Below are 21,647 nucleotides of genomic sequence, written 5' to 3'. Positions count from 1 at the left end.
TGAGCATGTCTCTAATAATTAGCGATGCACTGCTAATTATCAGAGAAATGCAAATCAAAACTACCGTGAGGTATCACCTCACACCAGTCAGAATGGGCATCATTGAAATGTCTACAAATAATAAATTCTGAAGAGAATGTGGAGAAAAGGGAACCCTCCTACGCCGTTGGTGGGAATGTAAATTGGTGCAGCCACTATGGAGAACAGTATGGACGTTCCTTAAAAAACTAAAAATAGAGCTACCATATGATCCAGCCATCCCACTCCTGCATATATATCCAGAGAAAACCATACTTTGAAAAGACACATGCACCCCAATGTTCATTGCAGCACTATTTACAATAGCCAAGACATGGAAGCAACCTAAATGTCTATTGACAGATGAATGGATAAAGAAGATGTGGTACATATATACTCAGCCATAAAAAAGAATGAAATAATGCCATTTGCAGCAACATGGATGGACCTAGAGATTGTCATATTAAGTGAAGTAAGCCAACAGAGAAAGACAAACATCATATGATATCACTTACATGTGGAATCTAAAACAAACAAACAAACAAATGAGCTTATTTACAAAACAGAAACAGACTCACAGACATAGAAAACAAACTTATGGTTACCAAAGGGGAAAGGGGGGTGGGGGAGGGATAAATTAGGAGTTTGAGGTTACCATATACACACTACTATATATAAAATAGATAACCAACAAGGACCTACTGTATAGCACAGGGAACTATAATCAATACCTTGTAATAACCTATAGTGGAAGAGAATGGAAAAAAGAAGATATATTTATATATATGTATAACTGAAGCACTTTGCTGTACACCTGAAACTAATACAACATTGTAAATCAACTATATTTGAATAAAATTTTTAAAAAATAAGTTAAATACTGGAGTTCAAAAAGCATTTGAATTTAAATTATTTTTCTTCTTTTTCTTGACATAAACATCAAAAAATAACAGAACATGGCTTAGGACCATTTCAACAATGAACAAAATTCAGTATATAGAATAAAATATCTCAAACATACTGAAAAGTTACATTGAAAAAATAGTTAACATTTACCTGAACTGTCCAAGCACCTTCCCATAATGGAGGCACTGATTACCTCTTTTATCTAGATATGTATTCTCTACCCACCCCCTCCAACCCCCGTTTGGCTGTAACCTGATTTTTATGTGTGTCTGTGTGTGTGTCTGTGTGTGTGTGTGTGTGTGTGTGTGTGCGTAATAGAAGGACGCTTTATAGCTAAAGATTAAAGCTGCAGCAAAGCAGAGACTTTGGACTTTGATCAGAAAATGTATTAAATTCCCAGATGAGGCTGATCAAAAGTGGGAACACGAGGAGACTGCAGCATTTTGTCACTCCTTTCAGGAACAGCTTGGGGCAGAGTCATTTCATTAGAACTGTACTTTGCTATTAAAGAATCCAGCTACAATTTGTAAACACTGGCTGTTTACTGATGTACGGGGTCTCTCTGGTAAAAGAAGGAATGCCAGTGAGGTCACCTGGAGTCACCTGGTCCTGCCGATGTACCCTGGGTGCTGTGCTGACCCAGCTCCCTCAGTCCTCAGACATGTCCTACAGACAGGGACCCAGGGTTCTCTGGGCCAGCGAAACATCCAGTTATATGGACCTGTTTGTCAAATTGTGCAGGGTCCGAGATGTTGCCAACTCACAGTTATATGCTTTATATAAATGAACACGGCAGAAACACGAGGCAGCCGGAGGGACCCTGCAGTGTGGGCCCCCAGACCCAGATCCCTGGGCGTGGTGATGAGAGCTGATGGGAACTTCCTACACGTGCCGATGACACCCCAGAGACGCGGGATGGAAAACAAAGGATTCTGTCTGCTTTTGTGCAGGAGAGAAGCAGGTGCCTCCCTCCCTGTCTAGAAAGGAAGGAGAGAAACCTTTGCTCCTTTGAGATGGGAGGTAAAGGGACCCTGAGTTCTTACCTTGACCTTTTGGAATGTAAATAAAATACCTGTGGAAGTCAGAGAGTCTCCTGTGTCTGGGTTTTTATGACCTTGAGATGTTTCCAGAGTCTGGGTTTCATCCCTTTGGGCATGTAGATACCCAGGGAGACTACACTCCAGTTTTCCTGGCACCTGGGGGCTTAACTCTGCGAGCGTGTGTGTGTGTGTGTGTGTAATTCTGCAGGGTCAGTCTGGCTATTGACTTAGTCACTGGGCACAGCAATCGGTCACTGGTCCGGCCTGTCTCCTACACAGCCCTGTAGCAGTGCCAGCCACACAGGTAGGGATTATGCTGGCTGGCTTTCTCCAAACATTTCATACTTTTTCCAAAATCTTCATAGGTATAATTGGCCTGAGCAAACATGTTCACTGTAGAGAACAGAATAGTGACAACTAACTGCACTGCTTGCTTCCTGTGTTGCCAGCACAATCCTAGGGGCTCTGCATATAGCATCTCAGCTAATCCTCAGGCCAACAGCAAAGAGTAGGCACTGCCATATCCCCATTGGACAGAGGAAGACATGGAGGTTCTGGGTGTGAGCCACTTTCCTAAGTTGCACAGCTGGCCAGGCGCAGAGCTGGATTTGAACCCAGGCAGCCTACACACCATCCCCATGACTTGTAAGCACTGTGTTCAACCACCTCCCCACACTTCTGTTTGGCAGAGAGATCACTCCTTTCATTTTTCCACGTTCTAACTAAAATGGAATCAGACCATCCGTTGTCACGTGCTCTTTTCACCCAGCCTATGTGACCTTGTCCGCGATGGGACATGTGACTTCACAGGCACCTGATGTTCTCTGAGATATCAGATGTGGAATTCCAGATTCTGAACCCTAAAGCCTCAGGAAGATTGGGCTGAAAAGGATTAAGACAAGAAGAAAGGCTGTAGCAGAAAGATTGTCTAGTGGCCACCAGAAGGTAGATGATTGCGTTTTGAGGACAGGGCCTGTGAACACAAGTGGATTAGCCCTTGGCTGAGGAGAGCACTTAATACAACACAGGATCTCAAGGACCTAAAATGACTAAGTGATGTAACTTTATTTATTTGTTTTAACTTTTTATTTTATAGTGGAGTACAGTGATTAACAACATTGTGATAGTTTCAGGTGCACAGCAAAGCGACTTAGCCATACATATACATGTATCCATCCTACCCCAGACTAAATGATGTAACCTTATTAAAGTGGGTCCCATGACCCAGTTCAAATGAACAGTTTTCTGTCCTTCGGTTCAGTTCAATAAACACGGATGGAGCATGTCTGCTACACAGCAGCTCCTGCAAGACAAAGGGGAAATTCTGATCTCTACTCCCAGGGACCTACAGTCTAGTGGGGAGACAGCCACAGAAGCTGGTAACTTCCAAACTGTAACATCTAGATACTGCCACGAAAAAGACATGCAAGAGTTTCTGTAGGACTCTGGAGCACAGCCATTAGACCCCCTCAGGGAAGGATCCTGGAGGCCAGAGCTGAGTCCAAAAGGGTGAACAGGAGTCAGCAGGTGATAAAGGCAGGAAGGGTGTTCCAGGTGGGGGGGAACAGCATGGGCAAAGGCCCGGGGGTCTGGAGAGGTGAACAAAATAATGCCATTAATGTTTGTTTTTAATGTAAAATATCAAAATATAGACACCCCAGATATAGACGAGAACAGTTTGCCTTAACATCCTTTGCATGTACTAACAATGCACAGTTCTCAATAAATCCTAAACTCCATCAAGAAGAAAAAAGTGTTATTTAAACATTTTAACTACTGTTCAAAGACTGTCTTCCTGTCAGAAGGTGGGCCTTGTATTCTCAACTTCTCAGAGGATGCAGAGAAATAACGAACTTCCCCACGGGTAAAAGGGGCTAGACCAGGGGTCTGCTGGCCCTGGGGCCACTACGCCTTCTGTCTCAACGCACTGAATATGCAAATTAATTGTCAAGGAAAAGAAGTTAAATCAGTGCATGCAATCATGAGAAAGCAAATTAAAAATGTTTATCCATCCAACTTACGAGAATCATACAAATGAGCTAAACCAATGGTGGCGATCTGGGGACTTAAACTAGGCAGTATTTGTCTTTTCTTTCACAGCTGTAATCCTGTTCCTTTTTGTAAAAATGATCAACATGTACACTGAAAGGCAGGTGGGCAAGAAAGGGGAGGGAGGTGAAGAGAAGCAGACAATGACCTCAGAACATGGCACTGAGACCTGCTTCCACGCTGGACTCTGCCATTGCCCAGGTCCTGCCTCAGTTTCCCCATCTGTGACATGATGGCGCTGGTGGCCTGAGACTCTGAGGTTTCCTCCAGGTCTATTGCCCCTGACTCTCCTCTTTGGAGGACAAATTCCCGGGGAGACTCTGTCACAAGAATCCAAGTCTCTTCCACACCATCTTCTCTACACGCGCCCAATTTTTCTTCACTTCAGCTTGAAGAGGAGAAAAGGACCAGTTTGAAGGAAATTCAGTTTATCTTCACTCAGATTAGAAGCTAACCCCAGATATTTCCCAGAAGTTTCCTGATAGTTACTGAAAGCGGAAATTGCTGAAGTAAAATGTAAACTGTCTTAAAAAATGGCAACCCGTGCTTAGGTAAAACAAAGAGATTAGGATAGTAGGATAAATGTGGCAGTTTACAATCCAACTTTTAGACAGAAGATAAAATAGATCCACTACGGGCCTCAAGTTATCTGAATGAATTCTTCATCCTGCCTGGATTCAAATGAATTCCAGCTTCTTCTTTGGCTGGGAAAACAAACAAACAAACAAACCTCTTTGGGATACTAGGTTTGCCCTAGAACATTAATTAATTCCAGAAGGATGGGGACCAGCTGCTGAATGACTCAGGTGTTTGGAAACGTCATAACTTCCTAGAAATAGCAACACAAGGGCTGCCACCAGGTAAGCTTACCCTAAAGGGCTCAAAGGTATTCTTGGTTTTAATTCTGGATCCTGAAAAATCTGCCCCAGAACTAAGAGAAGCCCCACATTTCACAGACCTCATCTCATGTTCTTTGTAAAGTTTTTTTCATATTTTGGATCAAACTTTTCACCCGCTGGGAAAACTGGGGTGAACCATCCCTTCCAAACCCCGTATACCTCTTTCCCCTGACACCATGCTTGGGGTAGGAGACCCACCTTCACGATAGGAGCAAAAGGCAAGACCAAAAAATCAGGAAAGCGTTGAAACCAAGATGCCAAAAGTCCTGTGTGTGGGGAACTGATGAAAAAGGGAATTTACCTGGTATAGCCCACCCTTTGCATAACTGGTACAACGCAGTACCCCTTGAATCAGAGTTAACTCCTGGACCTATTAGTTCATGGTTAGTCCCGACAGCAAGTAATCCCAAGCCCACCATCTCCAGCCTCATTGCCCAAGGCACATGTTTAACTTGCCATCACCAAAATACCTTCCTAAATCAGTTTGTTTTTAGGGACTTCCTGGCGGTCCAGTGGTTAAGACTCTGTGCTTCCACTGCAGGGGGCACAGGTTCGATCCCTGGTCGGGAAACTAAGATCCCACCAAAAAAAAGAAAAGAATGCTAAATCAGTTTGTTTTTAGAACTCTCTGAACTGATACACAGCCCGGAATAATTCAGATGGATGTTATTAAAAGGTCGTGAAGAAAAATAGAAATTTCTCGGGTAGCGTAACACACTCATCCTGAGAAGGTGCTGGAGGGCTAATCCTTCCTCTTTGGAGTGAGTGTGGTACAAATCTGAGCAAAGTGGCTGGAACACATTTGCTTTTGCCTGTGCCTCTCTCTGTGTACCAATCCTAGGACAGACCGAATTACCGTACGGATGCTTGTGTTGGGGTTTTGCTTCTGTTTCCATAAATGGTGGGGACAGGAGGACAGGCAAGGACAGATTGACCTGACCCGGCCCACACGGCAAGCCCAGCCCCTCTGCCCACAGCTGCCCAAAGCTGGGGGGAGGTGGGATTGGGGTTTTCTGAACCGCCCTTCGTAAGTTAAGTGGACCGGCTTTGTAGATACCTCCCCTGGAGTCAAATCAAGAAGAAACGACTTGTCTTTAATACCTTTCCTGCATCTATTTTCTTTGGCATCTGCTGAGTGCTGAGGTTCGAGCGTGCGTGTGTGTGTGTGTGTGTGTGTGTCAGGGGTGGAGGGGCACACTTCAGGTTAACCCAGGTGACTTCCAGGAGGCTCGTGCGTCAATAAGGCAGCTGCTGGTTTTCTAGGTCCGGGATGATGAGACTCACGTGAAAGTGTTTTCGCAAATGTGGTCCCAGGCGGCCCCTACCTTTTCCTGCTGACTCTATGTTGAGTTCGGCCAAAGAAAGATGTCCCTGAGTCCAGACAAAACAAGGAGAGGCGGAAGGAGTGTCCTGATTTAAGAGTCCTTATTACAGCAAAAGAAACCATTCTGAAAAGCAGGTTAGCTACTAAAAGATGGCAAGGAACAGAATAATGATTTTGCCCTAAAAAAGATTTCCCTGCCAGCCTTCCTCTTTGTGCCCTCTTGCACACAGCCTCCTCCTCCAAAGAGCTGCATTGAAAACGGACCCCAGATTGGAGTTGTTTTCTACTCCAGCAGCCGCATGATAACCTCATACTCAAGAAAACCCACTTTAAAAAGTCACATGTAAGATGCTTAATTCGTTTTCTACATATCCTAGCTTCTCAGAAGTGGCATTTCAGAAAAAGTAAATAAAACCGGCTGTTCTATTTTTGGTACTTCTTTAAAGAGCTACATCCAAATTCCTGCTCTGAATGTCTCTGTGATAGACTCTTAACCTCTCTGAGCCTTGGCGTCTTGTACATAAAACGGGGATAAAACAGCGCTTCCCTCCAGAGACTGCTGTCGAATGCAAGGCGCTCATGTGTGCGACAGTGACAGTGGACACAGCCCTGACCCCAGACCCGATGATATTTTACCTGTTTCCTCATTTGTTAAGGAAACATGACAAAGAGAGGCCCAAGTGGCACAGGTGACAAAGTTAAGGTATAAAAGACATGCAGGTGGGAAAGTCCTACCATGGACCCCGGCCCCCCAGATGTGAGAAGCACTTTGGGAAGTTGTTCAAATAAAGAAGCATTTCATCCTTCATCCTGGAAGTGAGCGAGTTCTGTGCTTCTATTTTGTTTATCTGGAAGGAAGTCGGATGTCAGCAGCTCCAAGAGTGAGTGGGCTCCAGAAGTGAAAGTGGACAGTCTTGTGTCCTGCCTGTCCTCCATTCCCAGCAACCCCGGGACTCTGACTCCCTTATCTGACCGTCACAGTGAAGAGCAGATTGCGTGGTGCTCCGAGAGACAGGACGGATCTGGGGGGAAGCTGACCATTCAAGCTGCAGGCATTTCCCCTCCCAGTACATCCGGGTGTGAGCGTACTGGCCGAGGCTGGGGAAAGCCTCATCCTTGCACTGGCTGGATCTCAGCTGAGAAGCAACATCTTCAGGTCTCAGGGAAAAAGGGAAGCACAGAACCTCCTGGAAGGGTCAGCAGATCCACCTGGCTGCAGGACCTGGGGCTCCAGGCGCAGGGAGAGGCCCCTTTGCTTTCTGAACCTCTAATTTTCATCTGGAAAAGGTGAGCTACCTTGTGCTGGATGATCTCTGAGGTCCTATCTCAGTCCATTCTGGCAGCTATAACAAATGATCAGAGACTGAGTGGCTTAAATGACAGAATTTATTTCTCATAGTCCGGGAGGCCAGACATCCAAGATCAAGGTGCCAGCGTGGTCAGTTCTGGTTAAGATTCACTTGCCACCTGCAGGTGGGGGCCTTCTTGTTGTGTCCTCACGTGGTGGAAGGAGGGCTACTGAGCTCTCTGGCCTCTTCTTATAGGGGTACTAATCCCATCCACGAGAGCCCCACCCACATGACCTAATCACCTCCCAAAGTCCCACATCCAAACACCATCACATTGGGATCAGGGTTTCAACATATGAATTCTGGAGGAGGCACAAATATTCAGTCCATTGTAGGTCCTTTCCTTCCATCTCAAAACCAACTTATTTTTTAAATTAATTTTTATTGGAGTATAGGTGATTTACAGTGTTGTGTTAGTTTCAGGTGTACAGCAAAATGAATCAGTTACATATATACATATATACATTTTTCTATTAGATTCTTTGCCCATATAGGTCATTACAGAGTACTGAGTAGAGTTCCCTGTGCTATACAGCGGGTCCTTATTAGTTATCTATTTTATATATAGTAGTGTGTATATGTCAATCCCAACCTCCCAATTTATCCCTCCCCTGCCCTTTCCCCCTTGGTAACCATAAGTTTGTTTTCTACATCTGTGACTCTATTTCTGTTTTGTAAATAAGTTCATTTGTACCACTTTTTAAGATTCCATGGGACTTCCCTGGTGGCACAGTGGATAAGAATCCGCCTGCCAATGCAGGGGACATGGGGTTCCATCCCTGGTCGGGGAAGATTCCACATGCCGCAGAGCAACTAGGCCTGTGCACCACAACTACTGAGCCTGAGCTCTAGAGCCTGCGTGCCACAATGACTGAGCCTGCACACAACTACTGAAGCCTAGAGCCCATGCTCCGCAAGAGAAGCCACCGCAATGAGAAGCCCACACACCGCAACAAAGAGTAACCCCAGCTCGCCACAACTAGAGAAAGCCCGTGCACAGCAACGAAGACCCAACACAGCCAAAAATAAATAAAATTAAATCTTTTACAAGAAGAAAAGATTCCACATATAAGGGATATCATATATTTGTCTTTCTCTGTCTGATTTACTTCACTCAATAGGATAATCTCTAGGTCTATCCATGTTGCTGCAAATGGCATTATTTCATTCTTTTTAATGGCAGAGTAATATTCCATTGTGTGTGTGTATATATGTATATATATACCACATCTTCTTTATCCATTCATCTGTTAATGGACATTTAGGTTGCTTCCATGTCCTGGCTATTGTAAATAGTGCTGCTATGAACATTGGGGTGTATGACTCTTTTTGAATTATGGTTTTCTCTGGATATATGCCCAGCAGTGGGATTGCTGGATCATATGGTAGCTCTACTTTTAGTTTTTTAAGGAACCTCCACACAGTTCTCCACAATGAAAACCAACTTATTAACCAGAATTGGCATATTTGTGTGTGTCCAGTCCAAAGACTAAACTCCTGGTTCCACTGAGAATCAGGAGATCCTTGCTCTGTAAGGAATTCTGACACAGGAGGAAAGTCACAGGATTCTTCCAGGGTGGTCAGAGCTGAGTCCCAATTCCACAGGCCAACCCTCTTTAGAAAGAAACAAAAGGTCACAAGAAATAGCACATCACATTTATCATGGCAAAATGCCCCACACATCCCATAAAATCTTAGCATTCATGGGGACATGCTGAGTCTATTTGATTTAGTTTGAATTTTCAGACACCAAATGTTATCAGGCTACTTTGTTCTTATAAATGGCAAAAGCTTTCGAAAGCAAACTGTAACCCCAAGCCACTGCCAAGATGTTCTAAGCATTTGGCTTCTATAGTTGAAGGATTTCACTTTTTCCCATGACGTTAGCTTTCAAGAGAACACTGGCCTATATTGTGTTTTTAATTGCTAGCATGTACCTTGTGTGAAACAAAACCAAGTACTTCATTCAGAAAGAAGTCACCTTGGGGCTGGCGTTTACCCAGCTGGGTGTGGAGGAGCTTGAATGACGAGCTGGTCACAACAGCAAGTAATAAGAGTACTGCAACGTTTCAGTTATGGAACTCTTTCACAAACATTCTCTCCTCTTGGTTTTCCCCCTTCAGTATCCATACCTCCCTGTTAAGATGAAGAGACTGAGTTTTGGTGTGTATGTGACTTGCCGAGGTCACTTGGCCACAGCGACCATGTCAGGGTGTCAGGGCTTTCTGCTGCGGGCCACAAGCTGTCTTCAGTAAGTCATTGTCAAATGCTGCTGACTCACCCTAAAAAACACTGAAATAATGCCCTTTGCAGCTACATGGATGGACCTAGAGATGATCATACTAAGCGAAGTAAGTCAGACAGAGAAAGACAAACATCGTATGATATCTCTTACATGTGGAATCTAAAATATGACACAAATGAACTTATCTGTGAAACAGAAACAGACTCACAGACACAGAGAACAGACCTGTGGCTGCCAAGGTGGGGAGGGAGATGGTGGAAGGATGGATTGGGAGTCTGGGATTAGCAGATGCAAACTAGTAGACAGAGCAGGGATAAACAACAAGGTCCTACTGTAGCGCACAGGGGACACTATTCAATATCCTCTGATAAACCATAATGGAAAAGGATATGAACAAGAATGTGTACATATGTATAACTGAATCACTCCGCTGTACACCAGAAACTACTACGACATTGTAAATCAACTATACTTCAATAAAAAAAGAAAACAATGCTGCTGACCCACACGGCGATGGCCACCCCATGCTGTGATTGAAAATCAGGTCCTAGGTCAATGCTGCCACATGGGAGAAAAAGGCTACAGGCTTTTACAAGTATCTCATATAAACAGGTTGCAATATACATACAGGAGATGTTAGAAAATACAAACACAGCCTCAAGTGAGATCCTCCTAACAATGCCACCCCACAACCTGAGGGACGAGACTCTGCTGCTTAACAGAGACAAGAACTTAGACACACGGCAAGACGGAAACCAGGGTTTGGTCCATAAAGCAGAGGTTAGACAGCTGGCCACTCTGAACAACTGACCGGTACAAACACAGCCCAGTTTTGGAGAAACTGGGAACACAGAGGGAACTATTCTTCTTTTTAAAACATAGGCACACCCCGCAAGTTCCCAGGTCTTTGCAGGAAGGGGCCGTCCCAGCCTCTGGAGCTGGTTAGCTGCAGCTTCTCCTGTGTGCTTGGAGAACGCCACTAGTCGAGGCCGGAGGAGATACGAGAGGGGAGAATCAGGCCACCCCCACCCAGTAACTCCATATGGACCCGACAGCACAGGTCCAGATAAATGGGCACAAGCTGGGCGGATGTCTCACTGCCCAGATGTGGGTGTCTTCTCAGAGCACAGGGGATGGTGGCCTGGCCCTGGGCAGCCAAGGTAGAGGCACTGGCTGAGGACCTGCCAGGGCAGATCCAGCCGGGAGAACCTCCCAAGGAAGTGCTTGGACATCCAGGATGAAGATGAGTGATGAGCTGCCCCCAGGTGGGGAGGTGACTTGAGTTGCCAGCGGCCCCTGTGCAGGAAGCCGGGGGCTGCTGAGCTTCCTCGGACACTGCTGAGCAGATTACACCTGCTGTGTGGCAGCTGGGAACCCAACGTCCACTGAGCCCTGTGATCGCCTACCTGCCGGCCCTGCACGAGGTGTGGGGTGCGGGGGGCTCGCAGACCAGCCTGAGCTCAGGCTCAGGCACAAGAATGACATGCACACATGTGGACCAGGGCAATGATCCGGGACGCCGGGTCCAAACCGAACTGTTAGAGAGTCATGGCTGCAGCCCTGCCCGGAAGCATCCTGTGGGTCACCTGAAAGCAAGTGAAGGACTCAGAGCTCTGAGAACCAAGAGTCAGCCTGCTGAGGGGTGAATGACGGCCGAGAAGGTGAAAACGCAAACCTGAGCTAGTGCAGAAGTCAGGACTGGGATGTGAGATGCACGGGAAGGGGTCTGTGCTCATCAAGGCCACCTTCATTTAACTCTAAAATCGAGGGGTCTTGTGCTTCCCCTGGACACAGCCTCCCGAAGTGGAGCCTTTCCAGATCCAATGAAAATAAAGGTGACAGTCACAGGGCGGAGGTTTTCTCTCAGCTGCCACCCCATGTTGGTAAACCTGGTGTGTGGAGGTGAGTGACAGACTCCCAGAGAGGGACTGTGGCGGGTGACAAGTGCTTCCAGGATCCCAGGACCAGGCAGAATGGGGCCGCCTCGGCCCCTCAGTGTCGGGAGCTGAGAGGCAGAGGCTGGAGCGGACACACTGCGGGGAAGCCCCCAAAGTGGCTCAAAGATCAGAAGCTCTCTTACCTCCAATGAAATCAGTTTGTCTTGAGCCATAAATCCAAGTGATTATTATCAGCCAAGGGCTACACAGGATCGGCAACAGAAGAAAGTTCTCTAGCCGGAGAGATAGTAAAACCTCGACAAAACCCCCATGCAAATTTGCTGTGAATGAGTTTCTCTCTCTGACAATCCACGTAAAGGGGAAGGGAGGATTTTAGAAATAAAATCCTCCCTGACCATTAAGAATGCCTTGGTGAGGTCAAGAGAAATCTCTGCTTTGGGTCTTTGGAGGAACTGATAGTCCAGAGCGACACAACAATTTGCTCTTGGCAACATTCCACCCCACCACACACACACACCAATACTGGGGGTTTTAAATTGTTTTCCTAGTTTTTGTAGAACATGATCTCCAGGGAAACAGGCATCTTATGTAGTAAATGATGATGACACCATGACGACGCCATGTCTTTTTTTTTAAATTTGTTAATTCCTTTTCTTTCTTTTTTTTTTTGAGGAACTCTCCTTTATTTTTTTTTAGTTTCCTTTCTTTTCCTGCAACAAGCAAAGCCACCGCGGTGAGAAGCCCAAAGCCAACTATACTCCAAATTTCATATTGGACTATAGTTGATTAACAATGTTGTGTTAGTTTCGAGCGTACAGCAAAGTGATTCAGTTCTACATATACGTGTAGCTATTCTTTTTATTTCGGAGCTTGGCTTGCGGGATCCTAGTTCCCTGACCAGGGATTGAACCCGTGTCCCTGCAGTGGTGGCGCAGAGTCTTAACCACTGGACTGCCAGGGAAGTCCCCATGTATCTACTCTTTTTCCAGTTCTTTTCCCATTTAGGTTATTATAGAATATTGAACAGAGTTCCTTGTTGGTTATCTATTTTGTATATAGTAGTGTGTACCTGTCAATCCCAAACTCCCAATCTATCCCTCCCCTGGACCCTTCCCCTCAGGCCATGTCTTTTGTAGATGGTACAAATGGGGGTGTTGATGTGGAAAATCCATGATTTGTTGGATCAACTCAGTAGCCGGATGGGCTCTTCCCTGTCTCACTCCAACCCACCTCCTCCCAAAAACTTCTCAGGCTGCGAGGCAATGTCTAACCCTTCCCCCACTCTGACAACATGCAGGCTGACGGTTCACACTGCAATGTGTACATCTATCATGCTGCCTATTTCTTTCTTTTTTTTTTTTTAAGGGCATAGTTTCTTTTTAATTAATTAATTAATTTTTTGGCTGCGTTGGGTCTTCATTGCTGCGCGCGGGCTTTCTCTAGTTGCGGCGAGCGGTGGCTACTCTTCATTGCGGTGCATGGGCTTCTCATTACGGTGGCTTCTCTTGTTGTGGAGCATGGGCTCTAGGCACGTGGGCTTCAGTAATTGTGGCACGTGGGCTCAGTAGTTGTGGCTCACGGGCTCTAGAGCGCAGGCTCAGTAGTTGTGGCACATGGGCTTGGTTGTTCCAAGGCACGTGGGATCCTCCGGGACCAGGAGTTGAACCCACGTCCCTGCATTGGCAGGCGGACTCCCAACCACTGCGCCACCAGGGAAGTCCCATGCTGCCTATTTCTAAATAGGCCTTAACCTTGCAAAATGGAACAGAGGAAAAATTGAAGCCTTCTAGTTCTGAAATTCTGAAATTGAAATTGAAATTCTGTAGATAGCACTAAAGATAAATCTGAATTTCACTGAAATAGGCTATTAGTGAGGATCAATGATTAGGCACCAGACTTGAAATGGAATTACCCTGTCCCTGGGAACTTCCTTGAAACATTAGATTTTCTTCTCTGAATTAAGGTGAAAAAATGTGATTAACATGTTTTATGTGTTTCATCCATCCCATTTGCTTTCCTGTCTTCTCTTGCAGAATTGGAAAATTTCATACAGCAAACTCATATTTCAGCTCTGCTTCATGAAATGCATGAAGTCTTTGTTTAAATGACTCCTGTATATTCAGAGATAGAACGTCTGTCAGAGTAAAAACTCTGTGGATCTCAGAAACAACAAAGCTTCTTAGAAACGCTTGGGCAGCCCACTGTCTGACTGGATTGAGGAGGGTCTGGTAGACTGTCTCCTCCAAGTTTCCTTGGAAACAGATCACTGGAGGGGTTTGTCTCCTAACACCACTTCAGGACTCTTTGGAGATTACTGCAAGGTTGATCATGTCTAGTTAGTTTTCATGGAGAGCCTCCATTTCAAATATTCTCCTGTGTGTCCTCACAAACCACTGAAACACTCCAAAAACAATTATCGTGGACTATTACACAGCCATTAAAACCATGTTTACCCGAAACGTTCAATGAATTGGAGTTTGGCTAAGACATGGAGACACAGCACCCTTCCACACTGTTTTAGCCATACACCTAGCAACATCTATCAATCTTTCAAAGAGGTGTGCCCCTTTACCCAGGAATCCTCCACTGGTAGTCCCTGAGAAAAAATCTGAAATGTACCTGAAGATATACAGATCAGGAAGTTAATACAAACAATGTCTGCAATAGTCAAGAAGTGGAAACAAAGCACAATAAATGTTTAACAGTAAGGAATGGGTTAAATGAATTATGTGTCAGCCATACTTTTGAATATTACTATGTAACCTTTAAAAAGAATAGATATAAGAAATGACCAAAAAAAACCACCTCATGCCACACACAAAAAAGTCACTAAATAAAACTCATAGAATTAGTTCTGTTGGTTTAAAAAGAAAATGTACATATATGGGTATACATGTAAATGCAGCGAAAATGACTAGCAGGTTACACCCACATGGCTAACAGCAATCACCTCCTGAGCGGGGTGGAGAGCTGTGGGATGCATCAGTTAGGATGCTTTTGGCTACAGCTAAAAAAACCCAACTCGACCTGCTCTAAGGGGTCAGGAAGGTTTCAGGATCTCCCAAACGTCCTAAATCAGAGACTCCTCTTGGGTAATTTGGAAGGTCAAGGGCACTGTGGAGGCCCCATTCTTCACCTTTGCATTCTTCCCCAGGTCAGTTGGGACCTGGCCCAGCCTGCTCTGCTGGCTGACGGCTGCCCCACTTTCAGGCATTGTGTCCATAAGAAGAAAAGCTGCCACTTCCTCCCACGCCTCTTTTTATGAGTCAGGGAAGCCCCCCAGTAACCCACCCTCACGTTTGATTGGCCAGGATGAGGGCCATCTGTTCACCTTGAGCCAATCACTGGCGAGGACAACAGGCCCCGCCCCATGGTTGCTCAGCCAATCAGGATTTACCCGAGACATGTGGACTAGGGTTGACTCCTGAGCAAAATCAGGTTTCTACCCAGAAGAAAAAAGGGGGTGATGGTTAGGTAGGACCAGACAGCAAAGCGGATCCTTTTCTTTTTACTAAGAAGTAGTTGTGGATTATTTGAAAATTTTAAAAGATTATATTATTTTTAAAAATCTAACATTAAAAAAAATAATTCTAGGGCTTCCCTGGTGGCGCAGTGGTTGAGAGTCCGCCTGCCGATGCAGGGGACGCGGGTTCGTGCCCCGGTCCCGGAGGATCCCACATGCCGCGGAGCGGCTGGGCCCGTGAGCCATGGCCGCTGAGCCTGTGCGTCCGGAGCCTGTGCTCCGCAACGGGAGAGGCCACAACAGTGAGAGGCCCACGTACCACACACACACACACACACACACAAAATAATAATAATAATAATTCTAATGCATAGAAAAAAGACTGAAGGGAGATTGTGGGTAATTTCATTTTCTTCAGTCTTTTCTACATTTGCCAAAAATTAAGTATACTTTCATAACAGAAAAATAACTTTTACAATGTTCTCCAGTTCTCAGTATTTTGACTTTCAAAGGGGCGCAGATATCCCTCGAGACATTGCACAGCGCCACTTTTGGTTCAGAAAAGGCTGGAAGTATCGCGCAGCTCAGCTCTGTCACCTGCCTTCCTTTAGGAGTGCTTGTGTCCACCGGAAGCCCAGACGATTTTCAGTGACCTGGGACATAACCCTCCACGGCCTTCAGCAAAGTAGCGACACGCATAAAGTCCGGGCCCTGGGTCCCACCTCCTACCCTCGGGCCCCGCCTCTGCTGTGATCCCCATTTTAGGTGTTCAGATGCTCCCTGCCCCGCCCTCCCTCCCTTGTTACCACACCCCCTCCCCCAGGTCTGCTTTCGCTCCAATCGCTGCTCTACTTGTCCTGCCCTCACGCCTATCACAGGGTCACACAGGCCGTTGCCATTCTCTTGCACTTGGCTTTCAAGGTTTATTTGGGCAGGGCATGGAGTAGGAACGGGCGCAGAGAAATCTCCTTTGCAAATAATAGGTGGAACTCTCAGACATACACACATAAGAGCAGCGTGGGCTGAAGTATTTAGAGGGCTACCCAGATCACCCCTCCTTAAATCAGGGTGAAGGAGACGGCTTCCTTGGAACATCCATCTTCCCCAGACGTCAGGAGGAAGCAATCGCCTCAGAGCATGAAGTATAAAGGGCTGGGTGGTGAATTCCCACCCACCCCCACACTGCCTTCAGGGAGCTCAGATTAAACCGAAGAGGGCTGATGGATGGCTCTGACCCTTAAAAGGGCCTGGCCAGGGACACACCAATACCCTTCCCCCCAAAATATATTTTTAAGGCGTGCCTGATTGCCACAAACACCAGTCGGTCTCGATCAACAGAACCTGCAGGGTGAGTACCAGGAACAGCCTCAGGTAAATATATTGCTAGAAGAGTATCACCGAGGCTCTCCAGAAGCCAGGGCCCTGCAGGAGAAGAGTGGAGATGTGGGTGCTTCCCATCATCCCATTTTGCATCCCGTTAACTTGCACAGCTGCCCGCCCTCCATCCCCAGGCGGGGCTCTCTACTGCCGACCCTGGGTTTGTTGATGAACCACATGGAATCTCGAATTGGTGAACTACGCACAAAAATATTTTTAGGAACCTCTTCTTCCTCCTTGCCCCGCAGCCATCAGCAGTAAGAAAAGCAAGCCCTTTTGTTATGCCTTACATGTGTCCTCCACTGGTCATCCTACTAACTTGACGAGGCAAGCATTATTCCCATTATTTTTTCTAACCAGGACACTGAGGCTCAGGATGGTTACAAAAGTTGCCCCAAGTCACACAGTAGCTGAGCAGGGAGGCTACCCCAGGTCTGTCTGATTTCAATATCTGCATTTTATTTCCTGGCAAGTCACAGAGCTTTCCATTTAAAGAAAACTAGAGATCAAGGATGACCAATGTGAGAGCCCTACCAGAAAAACCCGGCCACACCACTGAAGAGTGGTGTTCCAGGGCCTCATTTCAGTCTAGAAAGAATCTCCCTTCCTCATCTTAGCTCCTTGAGGGCAGGGAGGACCCATGTGCTTTCTTTCCCTGTCACCTGGGCCTACTACGCAAATAGATGCTTGGTCAACAGAGGCAGAACTGAATTAAGAATATTCCAGAAACTTCTAGTGTGTCACAGCCTCCGGAACACCTGGGATCTTGTAAGAAATGCAGAATCTCAGGTCCCAACCCAGACCCAAGGTCCCCAGACAATCAATGCCACGCGCTATAAAGTTTGACGCGTGAAGTTCTGCACCCTCCACTTTTTTTAATATACCTTTGTTTGTTTTTTCACACCTACGTAGAAGATAAACAAAGATAAACTTTCGTTTCCATTCTGAGTCATCATACGGAAACCACACATTGTCTTATGACCCACAAAAGTTCAAGTGATCTCTGGGGGAACTTTACCCAAGAGATTACCTTGCTTAAAATGCCAAGTGATCCCCAACCTCAAAGAATTCCGTGAGAAACAGCAGCGCCTTAGATAAAGACTGCATTAAAAAAAAAATTCCTCCTTTAAATATGTTCACATTTAGTAAGTGTTTATTTAGTGCTCTAAGGTGCTATTAATCATCTTCAGATTTAAACTAGAATTACTCAGAGTTGAGTACCCCATTAGCATTCAGCAATTTCTACCCTTTGGATAACTGTCATCGACAAGTCAGCTCATTTCCTACACCTACTTATTACTGAGTGCTGATGATGAGCAAGACCTCCGAGGGATGAGATGCTGGGGAGAGTCTGAATGTGGCAGTCCCTGACCTCCTATCTTTGCTACACATAGAATGAAGATCAGGAACGTGCTAATCAAATATTTCTGTAAGCAAATAATGCATATCATTTCCACTGTTTAAATGCAAAACTCAATTACATGCTTCTTTGATGCAGCCAATTACACTGTTGCTGTAAGAAAGCCAAGAATACGGTGTCACTGGGCTATTTTCAACACCTCATAATCTGACCTCTCTTGGGAAAGAGATGCCACCCTGTGCATGGCATCAACATAGGACAGTCGGTGCCTGGATCACCATGGAAAAACTGACTTTTCACGGAAAGAATAAAATACATACTTGTTTTAGAAATTAAGAAAAAGGACTTAGCCCTCTGGAGGCTAAGGTTCCAAAGCCAAATTTATGAAAAATTACTATAAAGGTTGTGATATAAAGAGCATATGCATGCATTATTATTTTAATCTGAAAGAAATCACTAATTTTGAATGTTTAACCTAAAAACTAGTTGCAATGCTAAGAGCCAGCTTTAAAGATTACCAAGAGTTAAGAAAGATTGTTCCAAAAATAAGATGAATTCAACTTCATAACGACACACATCAGATGATGTCGTCATTTTAAACGATTTTTACTATTTTTTAATCATTTTCATAATTAAATAGCCAGAAATAGTAAAAAGGGGCCCAAACGCTTACAAGAATCAAACGAGCTTAAAAACAATTGTCATTTTCTACAGAAAGATGAATTCCTGAGCCACCATCTGAACACTCACTTCTCCAATCAGGGAATGTTTTTCATCACACTAATTAGTGAAGCCTCACTTGGTTATTTTCTTGGCATGTTTAACTCTTTGGGGGGGTAACGTTTTATTAATAACATATTTCCCCTGGAATATATTCCCTTCCCTGGCCTCCATGGGAGTCAGTATGGGGAGCAGTGAGAATAAAACTGATTCTACGTCTGCTACAGATCAGCAAATAAACAGAGGCATCGATTTCCAAGCAGAAAATGGCTAAAAACAGCATATTTACAATTCTTCTAATCCACACTCCACATCTCTCTGTGAGATGGAAGACAATTATTGAAAACCTTTACGGTGCACACTTTATTTTTAACTAAATCTTTAGGTAGACTGCTGAGAAATGCCAATACTTCTACCAGTCTTGGTTTAGCTGGGCAGTCAAACAGATTTTTTGCTTTTGCAAAATAGTGGCCCAAACCTGAATAGCTCATTTAAACATCGTATGTATTGGGGAGTTATTTTAAAATACATTTGGGGGTTATTTTTGGCAAACTTCTCCTTCAAGAAATCTGGGCAGAAAGACACAGCTACGACTTGCCCTTGAATTTTGAACTAGCACCTCCCAAGGAAGAGCAATTAAAACTTGCTGTGTTTTAATGCAAGTCATAATGAGTTGGTCAATTCACTGATCAGGGACTGAGTTAGCTAGTGTCCGATAGACAGAGGAATGGACAGGGCCGAACCCTGCCAGGAACTGCCTTACAGCTAATTATCTGGGAAGTCCAAATAGGGAACACCCTTCTACTAAGGAAAAGAAGGTCTGGGTTCTAAATGACCAAGAATGACCAGTTCGTCTCTGCTAATTAAGTTAATAACTACTCAATATTTTACCTTAAAGAAACAGGCCAATCAATTTAATGAATCAAAGGAGCACGTACTAAAAAGACGAAACTCGCCAAGCTCTCCCCTTTCGGACCCCTTCTGAACACCTGTTGAACTCAGGGGCTTTTAACTTTCCGAACTAAAGCCTCCCGGATACAACCTTGGGAGCTTTTAGACTTTCTGGAAGTGCGTACGTATTTTTAAGGTTTCCATCTTGCTTCATCGACAAAACTGGTTACTAATTATTTATGAACCACAGGGCTGAAAACAAACTTTCTTACCTTGAGCAGTTAAGGAGGGGCAGGCAGAGGAGAGGGGTTGGTTTTTAATTTGGCCCCTTGGTACCCGTCCCTACCCCCCTCCACCACCACCCCCCTCGTTACCGACCCCGCGGCGCTCTACGGAAAGGTCAAAGGTAAGCCTCCCTCCTCGGCTCCGGGAGGGGGCACACCTCCCAACAAAACAACACCCTGGCATCCAACCTGAGGAGCTCCGGGTGGCACGGCGGCGCGAGGGGCTGAGCCACGCGCTCTCCGGGCGTCCAGGGGGCAGGCTCGGCACCCATTCCGGCCCGGAACCAATTCCGACCTAGGTGGTGCCCGGGGCGCGCACGGCACTCTCTCCGGGGGTCCGCGGCGCCCCCACGCTCCGAGGTGGGGGCGCGCGGTGGGGCTCGGGGAGGCCAATGGGCGACCCTCGAGGCTGCTACCCGGGCACGGCCTCCGCCCACCCCGAAGGTACTCTCAGAGCACCCCAGATCCTGAGGTTCGGGGTGTCTCGTCCTCTGCCTCTTTGGCGAGACGCACCCGGCGCCCACCCGCCCGGCCGCCGCTGCGGTCCCGCAGGACGCGATGTCCCCGCCGCGGGACCCGGGACTGGGGGTGGGGACCCAACCGCCCCGCGCCCCCGACCCCCGCGCCGCGCAGCCCCGGGCCCAAGCGTCCCTCCCCATCCCGCGTGTCCACCGCGCCGGCGAGCAGGTGACGGAGTCCCGCGACCCCGCGCGCACGTCCTCCCACCCGGGCCACCCGCGTCCCGGGGTGCGGCCCTTACCTCGGAGCGGGCCGGGGCGGCCCCGCGGGGCCGGGCGCGGACTGGGCCGGGAGGACGCGCCTCCCGCCGCCGCCGCTGGGAGCCGAGGAGGCGAGCGGGCGCGGCGAGCTCCTCCCGGGCGGCGGCGGGAGGCGCTGCTCTAGCAGCCGCCGCCGCCGCCGCCGCGGCTGCGGGTCTCGGAGCTACGCGGCCGCGGCTCCCGGGCCGCCGCCGCCGCCGCCGCGGGTTCCCTTGGCTCCTGCGGGAGGCCCGCTGCTCGCGCGGCAAACTCTTCCGCACGCAGAGCCGGCGGGGAGAGTCGCGGCCGCCTCTTCCTCCTCCCCCTCCCTCCTCCCGCCTCCTCTCGGTCCTCCTCCTCCTCCTCCACCTCCTCCTTCCCTCCGCTGCCGCTGCCGCCGCCGCCGCCGCCGGCCGGGTCTCTCCTGGCCGCACGCCGCCGGGCCTTGGCCGCGACCCAGCCTGGGCCACGCACCCTGCGCGCCGTACGGGCAGATGGACCCCCGGACCTCCCAGCTTCCCTGGGCGGCGCAGACACCCGCGCCCCTAGGCAGCCACCGCCTCCGCTGGGCTGCCGGGGACGCGCGGCGGGGTCCGGTCGGGGGCGAGGGGTCGGGACTGGGGATGTGCTTAGAGGGAAACTGGCCCGAGGGAAGGCCAGCAGATGCGGGGCTGCCGGCTGAGGTCCCGTCAAAGTTGTCAATGGGGGTGGCAGGGAATCTTCCTCCCCTGCCCCGTGCCGACCCTCGCCCTGCCCGCGGCCACCCCGCTGTCCCGTGCGCTGGGGGGTGAGCGCGCCATCGCGGTCCCCTGCACGCCGTCCTCGCGGGGCGGGCCTGCTCGCGGAGCCCCAGCCAAGGCACCGGGCGCGTCTCTGCGCGCCGACCACTGCGCTTTCTCAATGAGAGGCGGCGAGGGTCGAGGAGACGCCGGCGAGCGCGGTTCGCGGAGGACCGCCTGCTGGGGAGGAATGATCGCTGTTTTTTTCAAGGCGAACGTAGCTGGTCCGGAAAATGGGTCAAGGATGGAAAGGAGCGGGCTCATTGCCCCCCTCCTAAGCAGAGGCA

At 47.6% G+C, this 21,647-nt stretch overlaps 1 protein-coding gene across 4 annotated transcripts in view; it reads right to left on the bottom strand.

Annotated features, from left to right (window-relative positions):
- Nucleotides 1–20,664, bottom strand: part of NPAS2 (neuronal PAS domain protein 2) — a 194,044-nt gene extending 173,380 nt beyond the window's left edge. For all 4 annotated transcript variants that reach the window (XM_082641953.1, XM_082641951.1, XM_082641949.1 and 1 more), the window contains exon 1: nt 20,584–20,664. The gene's annotated coding sequence lies outside the window, so the exon portion shown is untranslated. The remainder of the gene's footprint in view (nt 1–20,583) is intronic.
- Nucleotides 20,665–21,647: the final 983 nt, after the last annotated feature.

This window comes from Mesoplodon mirus (genome assembly GCF_964341445.2).
Source record: "Mesoplodon mirus genome assembly, chromosome: 14".
Taxonomy (NCBI): domain Eukaryota; kingdom Metazoa; phylum Chordata; class Mammalia; order Artiodactyla; family Ziphiidae; genus Mesoplodon; species Mesoplodon mirus.
This window is presented reverse-complemented; position numbering and strand designations above follow the sequence as displayed.